Source organism: Glycine max, chromosome 19 (genome assembly GCF_000004515.6).
Source record: "Glycine max cultivar Williams 82 chromosome 19, Glycine_max_v4.0, whole genome shotgun sequence".
Lineage (NCBI taxonomy): Eukaryota > Viridiplantae > Streptophyta > Magnoliopsida > Fabales > Fabaceae > Glycine > Glycine max.
The window spans coordinates 35122074-35128014 of record NC_038255.2 but is presented as its reverse complement, the minus strand read 5'-3'; positions in this window follow the sequence as shown (position 1 = coordinate 35128014).

The window sequence follows — 5941 nt, the reverse complement described above, 5'->3', positions numbered from 1 at the left end:
AGATTGATAGGTCCGAATTCCATAAGGCGAGAGGGGTGATCCACCTTTGGAATAAGGACAATAAGAGTTTGGAGAAGGCAAGGATCCACGTAACCACTTTGAAAAGCCATGCACATCATTTTCCATAAATCATCCCCCACAATTGGCCAATACTGCTTAAAGAAGAACGGTTGAAATCCATCAGGGCCAAGAGCTTTGAACAACTTCATCCCTATCACTACTTTCTTGACTTCATTTTTCATCACTGGAGCTAGAAGAACTTGGCAATCTTCTTTAGGGATATGGGGCAATTTTCGACACTACATGGGATCAAGAGGAGTACAAAATCATTAGAGAAAAGATTTTGAAAATACATGTTGGCTTCTTGCATGAGAGTTTCAGGTTCAGTGTTCTAGGTGCCATCCTCCAGGAGCAAGCCATGAATTTTATTTCTCTTTCGTTGAACAATTGTTTGAGTATGAAAGAAATGAGGGTTTCTATCCCCAAACCTCACCCACTTCTCCAAAGACTTTTGGAACCAAAGGAACTCTTCTTGAAGGAGGATGTCATTTAGTTCTTAATGGATATCTTTATCAAGGCAAAGTAGGCTTTCAAAATCCTTTTCCTCAAGAGACAATTGCACACCTTAAAGACAATATTCCACCTACTTTTTCCTTTTGAAAACATTACCAAACACCTAAGGTGTTATCTTGAACTTCCTTCAACCCTTTCAACATATTAGGAGAACCCTTAGCCCAAACATGTCTAACAATACTTTCAAACTGGTTATGACTGGACCACACAACCTAAAATCTAAAAGGTCTAGCACCTCTCATTGCCTTGGTGCCACTACAATGAATAAGAACTGAACAATGGTCAAAATAAACTCTACAAAGGTTCTCTGCAAAGGCCTCTAGGAAAGCTAAATACCAAGACAGATCCACTAGCGCCATTTCTAACTTTTTAGCCATGTAATGACCTAGTTGTTTACAGTACCATCTATAATGAACGCTATAAAACTGTGATTTTATTAATGCATGATTAAGTGATTTAATTAAATTATAAGAATAATTAAATCTATTTTATGTTGTCGAAATATATAAATGAAGCAACTGATGTTTATGTTGTTGTCAGAAGTGGGTCAAGTTGTGGTGGGGTTTTAGTTGGGCTATGGGTTTAGTGAGAAAAACCCAATTCCTTCCTCCTTCTATTCCTTGATGAGCCACCCCTTTATGTTGTCAAGAGGGACACCCTCATTCATTTCCCATTATTTTCACAAAAGAGCTCTCATTTCCTCTTTTCTCAAAAGCTCTCTCATTCTCTCATTTTCTCCACCACACATGAGGAGATTCCTCACTCAATCTCAAGGATGAAGATTGTTTTCCCCCATTTCCTTGAGCTTGTAGTCATTTTTGGAGAGTAAGCTTTCTTTTTTTCCTTTTTCTTTTTTGTATGAGTAGACCCATAATGGGTATTTGTGAAAAAGCCTCATTAGTTTTGGTGGGTGGTGTTTTCCTTGAGTTTGAGTGATGTTGATGCTATTGTGGGATAATAAGTCATCTAGGCTTGGAGACAATGGGTAAGAGAAGCTCTAAATTTGAATGGATTAATGATTTTATTATGTGTGTTATGCATGGGATGATGATGTTTTGGATATTTTTTTTATGTTTATGACCATGGTGAGTCCTTGCACAAGGTTGGAATGGGTGGGTATACCATTGTTGGCAATGAAGTTTGCGGGGATGGAGGCTAAACCTGGGAAGGCTCTGTCATCATCCCTTGCATTGACTGTCTTAGAGGATCTCCAAGTTCAATATTCATGGCAAAATTCTCATTGGAAACCTAGAGAATATTTGCTTGGGCTTGGTTTTGACATGCCATTGACGTTGATGGCTTGTGCATATCCTTGGCGAGGGCTGGAGTTTCAGTTTTCTTCAAAACCTACATGCAAGGTTGAATGGGTTTCCCAATAGAGATTATGGGTTTACCAACATGTGGTTTTTGAGCACCATTACCTTGATCCAATCTGATTCTCTTTTTCTCATTCTTTTACCCACGTGCCCTTGGCTTTGCGAATGAGTATTTGCAACTGTAAAATTAAATCCCAATGATTGCGTTGACAAAATTTGATTGATCATCCCCCATTAAAAACAACATGATCCTTTCCTTTATTAGCTTGACGTGATTGATCTCCCTAAATATTACCTTTCAAGTGATTGGCACTCTTCCGTTCTTTCCATTTAACAACCATCCACTCACCATGTGTTGTAATATTTGTAGAATCTTCAAATTGCATTGTCACAATCTCCTTAGTGTTAGGGTTAGTTTCAGCTGCCAATGGAGGTGTGTCCCCATCCCCCTAAACCTCATATGCAACCTTGGGCTCTGACTTGGTACAATTTCGGGTTACATTACCACAACAACCACAATTACCCCAAAGAATATGAAGACCCTCATATTCAATATTATACCAATTTCCATTGATGCAAAATCTCCCACGACAAGGACATTGAGATTAATTTAAACACATACTCGCACAAACTTTCCCCTATGCATATTCAAGATGTTTAGATCAACCTTGATGGGTGTTGCAATAGTTGATGCCAAGGTCAGTAATACAGTCTCATCATAATAGACCATCCAAAGACTTGGAAAACGGATCCAAACCAAGGTTTTGTCTATTGTTGCTTCTGTCACCACAAATTTTGGAGTCCATGGATGAACCATGAGATAATAATCAAACATCATCCACGGTCTTCCATTGATGTCCTTCTATCGGTTAGCATCCAAGTCAAACATAACCATTTAGTAACCATGAGTCACACCCATTAATTTAAAACCCCCCTCAAGCTTCCAAACAAACTTTAGCTTCTCCCTCATTGTGAGGAATCCAACATTTTTGCCCAATAATTTCATGATCAAACAATTCTTCCATGGCATATATAATTGCTCAAACTTTGCTTGTTTAGTGATAAACTTTAGTAGCATCCAGTTTCCTCCTTCATATTCTAGTATCATTACCCCTTCATGCAACAAGTTTGTTGGCTCTTTCAGCACACTCACTTTTCCTAGAACTCGATCCTTGTACGACAATATCTGAACAACCTCTCCTCCTTCGCCATCTGGTGACTTTTCAGGGATGCCGCTCTCTCCACTCACTTGATTGCTTTTCTCTCCGTTTAGGGTTGCCATTAAACTTTTGTCATATTTTAATAATACAACAATATTTTTTCTACCAATACATCAATATTTTGGTTAAATATTAAAATTTATGTAAATGGATCCATCAAAATTATATAATTATAATAGCGGGGTCAAAATTCACAGCAATAAAAGAAATAAAAGTGTTATTACATCTAAAAAATAATTGAAGAGTAGAAGATATAACCTGCTAGCAAATAAAAAAAAAACTATTTTTTATAAACAAACAAATAAATAAAAATCTATTGTAGTCTCTTTTTTTTCTTTAGTAGATCTAGCTTTTCACTTTAGGAACTTTTCTATCTGGACCTCCTGCTTCCCACTTATTTGAATTTAGGTGTAGAATTTCGCTATTATTGTAATGAAAAGAATAATAATTTATTAGTGTTTCGTTTGAATTTTTAAAAATCTTCTAACTATGAAAATGTTACTTCTTAACATTTAAATTTGACACAAATATTTTTTCATACCTTCTATAAAATTTACATATTAAGTTTAACTTGTATAGTATATGGACTAAAATACTAGTTGCCATTTAATTTGAGGTTAGTTTTGTATATTTTTCTTAAAATCATGAGAATATATAATTTTGGGGTAATTAAAGAATTAATAAAAATATTCTCTTTTATTTTTTGGGAATCAATAAAATTTACTAAAAGAAATATTGATTAATGAATTTTAATAATTTTAAAGAAAAGACCCATTTGCCTTATTTGCTAGCAAGACTTCCGTGATAGCATCATTTTTCACTTAGATATGTATTTTTAGAGCTCATTTTATGCTTAATTAGTAAAATACGATTAATGGTCCCATTTCACTTAACAAAATTTAAATATAATTCAGTGTTAATTAGGCAACTACACAAGGGGAGAGAGTATGGACTATTAGTAGAAAAGAAAAACGGGACAAAATAAAATTACCTATATTTGACATGAGAGAGAAATGAGTGTCAAATGTAAGGTTTACTTTAACCAAATTCACATAATTTAGGTTATCGGCATCAACACCACCTTTAGGATTGGGTTCGGTGGCAACATGTTGCTCAATTTAAACATTAACAATCCCCGCCTGTGGAGCCTCTTTCTCAACTTAATGAATCTCTTGTTCAACAACCTTTTCAGTTTTCAGGTACTTCTTCGTGAGGTTGAATAAGCCTGCCACTCAATTGAACATTTACCTTATCCTCATGCCTCATCCTCTTCTTGGGCTTTGAGGGCATCTTTGATACACATCTTTCGAGGGAACTTGATAATAACTAATATTCAAATCTCACCTATCCTCAGGAGTCATAAGGTAGCTAGTCTGACATTAGCGGATCTAAGACTATAAAATATATGATTTGATATGATTGAATGTAAATAGGAAATTTGGGTATATTTGTACCAATATGTAGGGATTTCATTATCCTTTGTTTCCTTAATTATCTTCTACCAATGATTATAAAAAAAAATCAGTGTGTCTATGATAACAACAAGCAACTTCTGTAAACACTTTTATATGGTATCAGTAGATTAGGGTTCTTTGATCCCTTCCACTTCGTGTATGTAGCTTCACGGAGAATAGTGCCTCCGTTCTTTGCCACTGTTTAGTGGCAACATCGTCTCCCTTTTTCCAACGTGTGCCCTCCGATCACTGTCACCCTTATAAGCGACCATAACCCTGTCTGGCATGCCGCCACACATGCTCCCATGTATGCTTCTTCTTCGGCACGTGAAGTTCATGCCCACCCTCCTTTCCAGCACGTGGCACTTCTTCGGCGACACCCACTTGCTTGTGAGACCAACCATGACCTCCTCCATCTCAAGCAACCCACACAAGCCATTACTTGGCTATTTTTTTTGTATTTTCTTTTAATGACTTCTTTGGGTAATACGAACATCATTTCTGCCACGATGTTTACCTTTGTCTCACTTATTCCTTGTGAAAAATTAACTAGATTTGCCAATTATGCTACCTGGGCAGCCACCATCCAACTTTGCGGTTTCACGGTCAAGGACGTGCCGATCACTTGACCACTAAGGCTACAGACATTCCCAATAAAGACCGAGCCCAATGGGAGCAATCAATGCCTTTTTGTGCAGTGCATTTTGGTTCTCTATTGATCCCAGTCTTCAACCTTCGTACCAGGCATTTGACATATGTTATGATGTTTGGAGCAAAGCCAAGAAAGTCTACTCCAATGATGTCCATCATATTTATAGTGTCATAACCAATATGTTATCCACTAAACTTGAGAATATGGACATGTAGATGTATCTTGGTAAGCTCGACCTTTTGATTGCTAATTATAACAAGTTGATGTCTTTCACTTTTGATGCAGAGACCTTTTATCGGCAATGTAACCAATACTTCATGGTTCTAGCTCTTGTTGGTCTCCTACATGAACTTGATTAAGTGCATAATTAACCAAATTCTATCAGCCCCTATTGTTCCTACTTATGACATGGTTAGTTAATAGTTAATGCACCTCTCCACTCTGCATGTTTTTGGTCATTTCTCTATCTCCACCTCTTCTGCGAGTTCCTTTGCCCTTGTCTAACACTCATCTCATGGCAAAGAGTGTGGTGGATGTGGTCAAGGCTATGGTGGGAAGAATTTTCGTTGTAATTATTGTCAAATTTATGGTCATATTGAAGCCAATTGCCGCAACAAAGCCAGAGACCATTCAAAATTAGAAAATGTTGCCCAAGTCACTAATCATTCCCCCTCTAAGGATGTCATCGTCTCTGCTACTGAGTATCATGATTTCCTTCAGTTCAAG